We start from the raw sequence: 11,946 nt of genomic DNA on the forward strand, positions 1-11,946 counted from the left end.
ACCATGAAATTAAGTAACTTAATCATAATCGTCAATATTGCAAAAAACCTAACGATATATTTAAATCGGGAACAAATAGGAGCACTTAGAAATAACAACAAATCAGGAGAATTTAAATTAAGTAGTTTTTTTTTTCTTTTTAAGTTGATAACACTTGAGGGTAAATAAAGTTTTTTGTTATGCGTAATTCAAATATTAGGATGTTTTATTAAAAGGTAAATTTAGTGTATAGGAAACTGAAAGACCAAATATTCATATCAGCTAAAAAAGATAAAACTGTGGGAGGAAAAAAAAATAAATACTTTTGAATTATCAGATATCAATAGGTCTCATTTTAAGATATTTCTCGAGTTGGTAGGTTTAAGCGTTTGGCACTACAATTGTTATTTCTGGTAGCGTCAGGTCTTAGACCTGAACTTCAGTTTACAGCTCATTTAAGAAATGCGCCAATTNCAGTGTTTCCCAAAGTGTGGTACGCGTACCCCCAGGGGTACGAGAACAGTTTAGCGGGGGTACGCTTTCTCATCCGAAATATCTTGCAACAAACGAAAATTTCAAAAAATTTTATTCAAAAACAAAGCTAGTCATGAAACTTTACGATTACGTATTTTCTATTGGCTATTTTTTGCTGAGATGGCGATAATTAGTGGTGTCAACAGCCAGTTGTGATTTTTAACTTTTGTGAAATTTTTTTACAGAGAAAAATACATTCATTTTTCTATTAGTGGTACGCAGCGTTACGAAAAATTTAGAAAGGATACACAAAAGTCAGAAGTTTGGGAAACACTGCCTTACAGAGCGGCTTAAAAACCATTTCTTCGATTAAATTTACCTTTTTTTTGTTGCTAAATGTGTGTTAATAAGAACTATAATTTTGAAAACAAGTATTTCCGGCAAACCGTAACTCTATGAATGGGAAAATGACCAAATAAATGGTTTAAATATCGTATCGTTTGATTTTATAAACCAGAATAATAATTTTTTTTTCTTCCAAAAACGTCATTACCATACAGTAAGATAATTTTATCAAAACTCTTTTCTCTGTATATGTGAGGGTAGTTTATACAGTAATTTGATCTGGAATTTTTTACAGTGTAGATTAAAAAAAGATTTTGATTTTATGAAAACTATTTACACAAATATTTGTAATTATATAAACAAAAATATTATTCGAATGAATATTATATCACAAACTTAATTAATTACATTTGAACGTGTTTACAAACCTAGTTATCCTCTTCGCGCAAGGTTAAACGGAACTATTGAAAAATCAAGATTAATAAATGAATTGTTTATAAGTTACCTTATAGTTTATAATTTCCAAAATTAGTTGCTAAGTTATTGTGCCATTTGTTTTAGTTCAGTTCATGAGTATTCACGAAATACTTATTTGTCATTAAGAAATTAATATATATGTACGATATTAATATATATGCGCAATATATATGCATAATATATATGTATAACATATATGTAATATATAGGTACGAATTAATATGTAGGCTAACCGAATGATTAATAATTGAATTGTTTAAAAGTTATCTCATAATTTATAAATTCCAGAACCACTTACTAAGTTATTGTGCCATTTGTTTTTGTTCAGTTCATAAATATTCACGAAATACTTTTTCGTCATTAAGAAATTAATACATATGTACGAGGATATGAATATGTAAGTTCTTATGTGAAATATCTTGCAACTAACGAAAATTTCAAAAAATATTTAAAAACAAAGCTAGCCATGAAAATTTACGATTACGTATTTTTCTATTGGTTATTTTTTGCAGAGTTAACAGTTAATAATTAGTGGTGTCTACAGCCAGTTGTGATTTTTAACTTTTAAGCAATTTTTTTATAGTAAAAAATACATTCATTATTTTATTAGTGGTACACAACGTTAAGAAAAATTTAGAAAGGGTACACAAAAGTCATAAGTTTGTGAAACACTTGTCTATATCTATATGATACCGTCGAAAAAACACTTTGGAATTTGTTTTTTTCGATACTTACATATTATCCCGTCGACCATTTTCGCAAACATCGTGCCAGAGTCATTTTGCTATCTTTTATACTTAGTTCAATACATTAATTGAATATAAAAAATTCACAAAATACAAATAATAATGAGATAATATTTAAATTTCAACCATTTCTAATTTTACGTTCAGATGAAGCAAAAATGGTCATCGGAATCAGGAGTCTGTCCAGACATTTTGTGAAAGGTCCGGTTTTCGTGAAATTGTGAAAAAATTACTCACATTCTTTCAACCATGGTATGGTTTTATGAATTTGTGCAAATAGGGTCCGGTTATTGCAAAAACCTTTTTCAAGGAGTTTTTAAATAGTAAATAGATACAAGATTATGCTCGGCACTGTAAAATTATAATTAAAAAAATTAAATTTTCAAAACTAAACAGCAATTGCTGCTTCTAAATTAGAGATGCAACATACAAATATTTGGTATTTAGCCTATACTGCTGAAAGCAGAATATTCATTTCGGACGAATAATGGAAGAATCGTCTGCCAAAGACAAAACTTAATTCGTTTACATCCATCTTTCTTGTTTTCTGCCCTCTGGGAAGGGTTTATTCGATTAACAAAACAATAATGAAGATAAACAAATTTGTGAAGGGTCCGTTTTTAAGTTAAAATATTTTGTGAAGGGTCCGTTTTTAATTTAAAATATTTCGTGAAGGGTCCGTTTTTATGAAAAGATATTTTGTGAAGGGTCCGGTAACGAATCCAAATTTCTTCTTAACAGACCCCTGGGAATCATACGTAAGTACCGTTTCTTCTAAACAGAACCCTGTTAATCATACGTAAGTACCGTTTCTTCTAAAAAAATATTTTTACGCTTTTTCTAACAAATATTTTTGAATAACCAATTAATAGTTTTCAGTAGTGCACAGAGGTGTGGATGATTTAATGTGGATGTGTTCTTGAAACAATGAATACATATTTTATATTTCAATAAGCATCGATTATGAATAGAACATTTTAACAATAATACGTTTTTAGTCCTTAAAAGCAATTATTTTTGCTCTACTAATAAAAAAATAAGCATAACAATTCATTTAAATGAGAAATTAACGCGTTTTCGAACGATCAACGCTTTAATCAGTGATTCGTAAAAGTGTATTTTCAAATTATTATATTATTCCTCTTAGAAAGTTGCAAAATGAATTATTAATTAGCTATCACCAAACGTTTGAACGTTGGATTTCACATAGTAGAACCTGAACCCTTAAATTTGAATTTTAAAAAAAAAGCTGTACACTAATTCAATGTAACGTTATAACAAACTAACCACCAGCAATTTATAATTAAACACAGCTGAATTTTATAAACAATGGAACATAACATTATCAATCAAGGTTTTATATTTTCCGGGAACAAATCATTCACAAAATATAATTTAAATGAAATTTGAAATAAATTCCTAAAATAGCAAGTACTTCATTCAGTAAACAATTGATAAAAGGACGCAAGACATTTCTTTCCTTTTAAAAGATATGTTCGATTTTGATCTCGTGCTAATGACGTCACCACAATTTATCTTATCGAATAAAATGCGGAACACCAGAAAATCTTATAATTTTTACGAAGCATAATTTAAGAATTTATGATGAATGACTATTAAATATGCGTGATAGGGATATTACATAGCTGCTAATGGTCAATTTTATCTCAAGGATATAATTAAAAATGAATAGGAGTTGATGTATTTAATGGTACCTAACTACAAAACGTTTCGATATACTGAAAGATCTTTAACATTCAAACGATGTTTAATTATTAGTTAATTAAAATGATAAGACTAAGATAGGTTTTTAATTGTTAGTGAATTCAGAAAAATAAATTACTATGCAAAAAAAATTTATTTTAAGGACTGCGATACTGAAACAATAAGACAGTCAAAAAACTTATACAGAAAACACAGGAAAAAATTCTCGTAAAATTACCATATTGTACGGTAATTGCATTTCTGATAAAATAAAAAAAAAATTCTGGGAATAAAAACAAAAATGTGCGATATTTACACCATTCATCGGGTATTTTTTTCTCCTTCATATGGGTTTTCGAAAATTCTGGTTTTCAAAATTATAGTTATTATCACCATATATTTAGTAAAAATACAAAACTGAAAAAATAATTTTTCTGAAAAAATTATTTTTATGCCATTTTTTAAGATATCACGAAAAAATTACCAAATTTTACTATTAAAAAACATGATTATAAAATCATATTCAATTGCTAATTTTACCAAAATAATTACCAAAGCTCTTCGATAAAATTTACCGAGCTTTTTGGTGTACCCATAGAGCCAAAAACCAGGTTAATTAAACCATATTCTGATAATTTTGACCCTACTCTTTTTTCTGTATCGATAAGGGTTGCAGCAAAATTTCTAAAAGCGCAACCCTTCACAAATTATTTTATATTAATACTTTTCAGAATATTTTCATTCTGAAAATGGGACCTTTAAAAAATTCTTTTTCTGAAAAATGCAGTCGGTGGCGTGTATATTTCAAAATTTCAAAACTACAGCCCCTTTAAAGACATGTTTTTGTGGGGTTTTTTTATTTCAGAAAAACAGGACCTTATTTTCATATACTTCCAGAAACAGGAACCGGGCAGAAATAACTCGATTTGACGGTAAGTTAAGATTCCGAAAAGTATGATTACACTTTTCATAAATTAACAAAAACAATATCTTTCACAAAAACCCTGTATAAACCAACTGTTTTCATAACTTTTCAAAAAACCAGACCCTTATTTTCACACAATTATGAGTTAATTTTTCATAAAAAGTCTGATAAAAGTCTTGATAGAATAACAATTTAAATTGCATTATATTTTGCAATGTTTAATAATTTCTGAATTATAAGTTAATTATAAGTAAAATTAATAATTTATATGTTATTAATAATAGAANATAATTTATATATTTTTACTTAATTCTTTCCCATAAATAATAAGTATGATATTAGTTAATTAATTAATATATATATATATATATATACATATTTTATCAAATCGCCTATTTATTTTTAGCTATTTTATAATATTTTTATATAGTTATATCGATTTATATATAATATTTTGCACATTAGCAAACACTTCTAATTTTCACCATTTTTTCATCTTCATCAAAAGTGTGCCTTTAATCTTCCCATAATAACACCACTTCAAAATTATTTATTAATTTAATGAAAAATATTTATGCAAATTATTAAAACAAATTAAATTGGTTTATACAAGTGTGCTTGTTTTACAAAACTAATAATTAATGTACGATAATAAAACAAGTATGATATAATTATTATATTTCGTGACCAAGAATCAAGTGACTTCAGCTTGTATGACGTGCATAAGTTTTTATGGAAGACTCGAAATTTGAAAAATGAGTGTAAAAAGGGTCTAAAAGCAAAAAACCAAAAAAGAAATGTACACAAAATATTTGTAATAGATGATTAATCCTCTTTGCTTTGAAAATTCTTAAATTATTCTACTAAAGTGGCCTTTGTTCTTTTCACGAAGGAGCTATCAAATATTTTATTCATTAGTTATTTTTAAAACACTTCCTTATAATATTTTAATATTCGTATACATTTTTAAAAAAAGAAAGGTTTTTTTTTCGTTAAGAAATTATTAATCTTTTTAATAGTCTCATACTTTTCTTAAAACATAAATACGTATTAATATATACATATATTTACATTGTACGCACGAATTTACGCATTTACTCTGAAAGGCTATTATGACGGGATTTTTAAATCGGTAGCTGCAATTATTGATTTCACTGCACGAAACAAGGGTTTGTAACTAGGTTTGCTACAGTGAGAGAAATAAAAATTAAGTTAAAAGTATATAAATAAAGAATTATTAGGCACATTGCAAATTTTAATATATCCCTCCCTTTTAAAGAAATTCATTCAACAAAATTATTCAAGAAATTCTTTAAATTGGTTTTAAGAATAATCCCACACACTAGAAAAATTAATAAAAATTAAACATTCTTTTCCATAAATTCAATAGAAAAGCTTAGATTCCCATTTAACAATAAATTAAAATTTACATAAATTATAGCAACGTTTCGTTTGAAATTTTCCGAAGAACACTTTAAAAAGATAACATTCCCAGCATATCAGCGCAGATAACACACAGGCTAATCCTACCTTTAATTCGAATGGAAAATTTAATTTATTCAATACTTAATCATATCATAATGACAATCATTTAAAATTCAGTATTTATTTAGTGAAACTCCTTTTTGAGATTTGCACGAGACATTTAATCCAAAGAACATTTTTAGAACTGAGAGATAACATTCCCTGCATTTTAATACAGTTAACACACAAGCCAATTAAAAAAAGGAAACTAATAATTAAACAATAATTTTATAGTGGATAACTAAACAAACTTAAAATACCCTACCTTTAGTTCAATAGAAAAGCTTATATCCATAAAGGACAATAATTAAAAAATCCCATATTTTTTTAAACAAAATTCTTCTTTGAGATTTTTCGCGCAACATTTAATCAGTGAAACACTTAGAAAAGATAACATTCCCAGCTGCATTTTATCGCAGATAACACACTACTCTATAAAAAAAAAAATCGTGCGAAAGTGAAACTAACATTTTAAACAATAATCTTACATTAAATAAATAAACAAATTAAAAAAATACCCTACCTCCAATTCAATGAAAAAGCTTATATCCAAAAAGAACGATCATTTAAAAATCCCATATTTCTTTTAGCAAATTTCCTTTTTGAGATTTTCACATAACATTTAATCCAAAGAACACATTTAAAAAAAGAACATTCCCAACATTTTAGCGCAAGTAACGCGCAAGTCAATATTAAAAATTGCGCAAAAATGAAACAACCACCATTCGCTTTGGCGTCAAATGTACGTTTGAATAAGTAACTAGGGTTGCTGGGAAGCATGGGAGTGATTTGGCGATAGGTTTGCAGAATGTAGAACGGAAGTCGTCAGATCCGTGAATTGCGCGTTTGTAAGAAGGAAAATTACCTGTGAATCATGGAACACCTGTCGAATTGAAACAATCATTTATCGAACTATTTACTCTTTGTATACATTTGCTAGACTCGGCATAAAATTCGCAGTCAATCCGCCAGTACGTTTAATTCGTTAACGCGAGTATTAAATATAAATTTATACTTTTAACAAGTGAATCACATTGCATATAACTACAATTTTCGTTTAAAAATTTTTTTATAAATAATATATGTTTTTAATTTGATTGATAATTTACATATGAAATGAAATTAAGCGCGAGATCTAATTTATAGAGCTTTAAAAAAAATGGCATTTTAAAATAATGTAATTTCAAAGTTGATTTCTTTTCATGGTCGCCCTTTTAAGAAATGCTAAAATTTTTAAAATAAAATACCTAATAAATATTAAAATATGTGGTATAATGTTTAAATATACCACAAATTTAAATGTAAAAGATTTCTTATTTAAAAAGAAATAGATTATTTTATGTGATTTTAAATCTAAAATAAAATTAATAGATTTTAAGAATAAATTATTTCTTAAAAAATTATTCCAACTTTTTAACACTTCAAATTTTATCTGCAGTTAATTGCAAGTAAGTAAGAAACTAACTACATGCACGTAAATAACAACAAATTTCTATGTTCATTACTTAGTTTTACACCAGCGACTTTTTTTCAAAGTCTCTTAATTTTAATTGCTAAAGGCAAAACTTACTTTGAGCACAAAACTTGTTGATCAATAAGTTGTAATAAAATGATTCAATTCTTTCCAAATGTAACAAAATTAACAACCAACACCGTGCTTAGAATTTTTTTAAATATTTTTACTAAAGAGTCCGAAAAATGCTTCTAACAAAGCTTAGTCTTAACATCGCTTAGATTTAATTGCTAAAGACGAAACTTATTTTGAGTACAAAACTTATTGACGAATATGTTGTAATACAATAATTCAGTTGCTTCCAATTATAACAAAATTAACAACCATCCCAATATTTATGATTTTTATTTTTACTAAAGAGTTAAATTCTATATAACTAAAATTTATTTTCATTTATGTATTGGATTAAAAGTGTAAATCTTCGTATAATGACATGCACGAAGGAAGGGAAAAATTTTTGATAAATACGGTTATGAATTAGAACATAAAAGTCATGTATTATAACTTCAATTTATTTAAAATTTACGTTGTTTAGTTAGTCAAAAATTACTCATCATATTATGACAATTTTAAATATTTTTAATCTTCATTATTTAAATCGTTCATTAACCAAAAAATCAAGAATTATTCATTAATGTTGGCGGCAATTCCATTGTAGCAGACTAACAACAATCTGTGAAGAAAATTTTTTTTTAATGAAATACATTAAGAAAATAATTCAAGCATTGCTATATTTAGTTTGTGACTTTAAAAATAATACATGTATGAACACGGCAACAAATTTCTGGTAAAATTACCGTTCCGTATAGTAATGAAACTATGAGATGAAACCATAATGGTAAAGAAAAAACATATTTCTGTTTAATTAAATCAAAATATACGGTAGTTAAACCATTCATTTAATAATTTTTCTGATCATATGGTAACGGTTTTCGGAAATTCTGGTTTTCAAAATAGTTCTTAGTACCACGCAATTAGTGAAAAATACATAGCTGAGAGGTAAATTTAACCGAATAAATGGTTTTTACAATATATTATGCTAAATTTACCAAGTGGTATTATGCTAAATTTACCAAGTTTTACTCTATTTGCTACATTTTATCACATATTATAAAAATATATTTTATGGTTATCATCACCGAAATCACTAACAAATCGCTTCGGTAAAAATTACCGAGCTTTTTGGTGATCCAATAGAGCCAGAAACTCGATAAATTTTACTATATTCTGGTAGTTTTTACCGTATTTTTTCCTCGCTATATGTATTAATAAAATAAATTCAATAAAAGCATTTAACAAAAAAGGTGAATTCGTTCTGTAGGATAGAAATCTAGGAAATTTTTAAGTAAATATTATTGCAGATGTAGTTTATCCTTTTGCCCTTTATTTGTTACTTTATTTACTGAGTGCCCATTCTCTTTTTGGCTAAATCCTTTGCCTCTTGTTGAAATAAATTCTAATTCAATTAATAAACAAAAAGCGTTTAGTCAATAAGAGGATGGCACACACAAATAAACAATAAAATAATATATATAAATAAATAATGCTTTTGCAGCTGAAGAACAATGAGGAAGATTTTTTCATGTCCATCTTAGAAAAAAATGACTGAAGGGCAGGCAGAAACTGGATGGCACCATTGTAATTTTATATTGTTTCATCTCAATATCATATCGTTTGTCAATATACAATGACACTCAATAAAGATATTTAGTAAGGGCAATCACAAAGTTTTAGGAGATATGCCACAATAAAAAATTGTGTTTTCATGAGTTACTTACGAAATCTACTGTAATTTTAATAATAATATAAATAACGAAAAATAAAAATATTTTGCATAAAACAAAATAAGGGTACGCTTCAAATGTATTCGAAATTTGAATATTTTGATGAAAACTAAGAAGAAGAAAAAATTAAAAAAAAGACTGCTTTAAGCAACACAAAGGATATGAGGATCATTTTCAAAATTTAGTGTCATTTAAAAACCGAAAATAGAAAAAAAAATCATTACGTGAGATAGTGTAATTTTTGAAAATTAATCAACTCATTATTTTACTTATATATTTCGATGCTATTTAAATGTTTTTCAAACTTGTTTTTAGCCGATACATTTTTGGCCTGATAGAATAAAAATTGACATGTCTCTTACCTTGATTTCCATTATTTTCACATATTCTGAATTAACATATTTCCTGTATAATTATGATACTGCAAATAATACATCAATTTCAGTTTTTAAGAGACAACATTTTAAATAATTTGCTATCAAGTTTATTCGCGTCTGTAACAGTAGACATAACATTTTAAGGAACAAAATTTTAAAATGCTAAATTATTCTTAAAAAAAATATTGACATTTTATTTGTTTAAGACAAAAATTCTAATAAGATAAATTATTCATTAAAGTGAATAAATTTATTTACACAAATAATTATTTTAACATAGTAAGAATGCACTTATAGCGAAAAAGTACTTACTGCTACTTCATCAACCAAATATAGATCATTCAAAATAGCTACATGTATATTTGATATTAATAACAAACAAATCTTTTAATACATAATTTAAAAAATGTAAAGAAATGTATCGTAACAAACATAGCCTCAACTAGTGGATAGCTACATTTAGCTACACAAAACACATTTAGCTACACAAAAATGCCATTTCTTAAATAATGTCTTATAATTTTATGTTTTGTTTCCCTTTTTTTTGTATTTTGAAATTTTTTACTAATACTCATACTAGAGACGTGGTGACTCAGAGCGTTCGCCTTTCAATAAGGTGAACCGGGGTTTGAATCCCGGCGATGGCTGGTCGATACGAATTCCGCCCCCGCCTAGCACTGACCACAGTTCTGACTTAAAATATTCTCAGAGGTAGATGTTTAGAGTTGTGTGTGCCTTGCTTCAATTTATTTTTTAAAAAAAGTGTTTATAATTCAAGAATTGTGCTTATAATCGAAATTACAAAGAAAATGATAGCGATATCTGATCAAAACCACATTAATTGATTTTAACGTTTCTCTGCATCAATCCGTATTAAAAAAATTAGAAAATTTATTTCTTCAATTAAAATTATTATTTTCTTTATTTCAACTCATTTTTAAAAGAAGAGCTTATTATTCAAACAAGAAAGCGTTTATAATTGTAGATAAAATATCTGAAACTACAAAGAAAGTGATAACGATATTTGATAAAATTCTCAATAATTGTTGGTTCTCTCAACAACAATCTGCATAACCAAAAAAAAAAAAAAAAAAAAAAAAACTTGAAATTGTATACTAAAGAAATAAATCTTAATCAAATAAAAATTCTATTTGTTTTTTAATTTTTTTTTATTGAAAGGAAAATTAAAACTAGGAATAAATCAAAAGCGCATAAAAACGTTTTGTACCGTTCTTTGTGTGAATAAATTTGAATTATAAAAAAGTGTTTATAATTCAAGCCAGAAAATGCTTAGAATTGCAGATAAAAGGTCTAAAATTACAAAGAAAATGTCAACGATATTGGATCAAATTCTCAATAATTGATTTAGACCGTCCTCTCCTGTATTGTAAAAAAAAAGTTTAAATAGTTATTTGTTATGGATACCAAAGAAATAAAACTTAATTAAATAACAATTTTATTTGTCTATTTATTGAAAACTAAACTGAAACTAGGAATACATTAAAAGGGTATAAAAAAATATTTTGTATCTTTACGGGGGAGTTTGGATTGATTGTGGTGTGGTATCTTCTTTTAGTCAATCTATTAAATTAAAACAATTTAGTATTTAAGTAAAATAAAATAAAAAAAGATAATTGTACGATGAAAAAAAGCGCGATAAAGCGCCAAATGTGTATTCCCTTCTCCCGCTAAAATTGTAAAGAAATATGAAAGAGCGAGAGAAGGCAATCAAGAAAGAGATCTTTTCAATGTTACCTAGGGAGGAAAAAAATATTTGAGCTGCCTTCTCACTCTCAGGGGTGTTATGACTCACCACTATTGCTCGCACGGTGACGTCATCGTCCTACTAAGATCCAATGCTATACCGTCAGAGAACGTAGATTTATTGATAACGAGGAATAATTCAATGAAATTTCTACAGAGCTTGTTAAGCAAACTTCCGGAATTTGATTAGAAATGTCACATAATCAAATTGTGATAAAAATTATTATCTTGAAAAGTTAGTAAACAACTGTATTTGGCTGGATGTTTGGGGAAAAAGTGCAGTGATTGACGAGAAAAAGAATAAAATATAGGGAATTTTTTTTCATACAGATTT

The 11,946-nt window shown here is 26.7% G+C and overlaps 1 protein-coding gene across 2 annotated transcripts in view; it reads right to left on the bottom strand.

Annotated features, from left to right (window-relative positions):
* The window catches only part of LOC107440216 (misexpression suppressor of ras 3), a 34,253-nt gene extending 27,190 nt beyond the window's left edge, over positions 1-7,063 (bottom strand). The window contains exon 1 of one of the 2 annotated variants that reach the window (XM_016053074.3): positions 6,698-7,063. The gene's annotated coding sequence lies outside the window, so the exon portion shown is untranslated. Of the gene's footprint in view, positions 1-6,439; positions 6,575-6,697 lie in introns of those variants that run through there. The other variant, XM_016053075.3, reaches the window with a different exon arrangement.
* Between the last annotated feature and the right edge of the window lie 4,883 nt (positions 7,064-11,946).

Source organism: Parasteatoda tepidariorum, chromosome 4 (assembly GCF_043381705.1).
Source record: "Parasteatoda tepidariorum isolate YZ-2023 chromosome 4, CAS_Ptep_4.0, whole genome shotgun sequence".
NCBI lineage: Eukaryota > Metazoa > Arthropoda > Arachnida > Araneae > Theridiidae > Parasteatoda > Parasteatoda tepidariorum.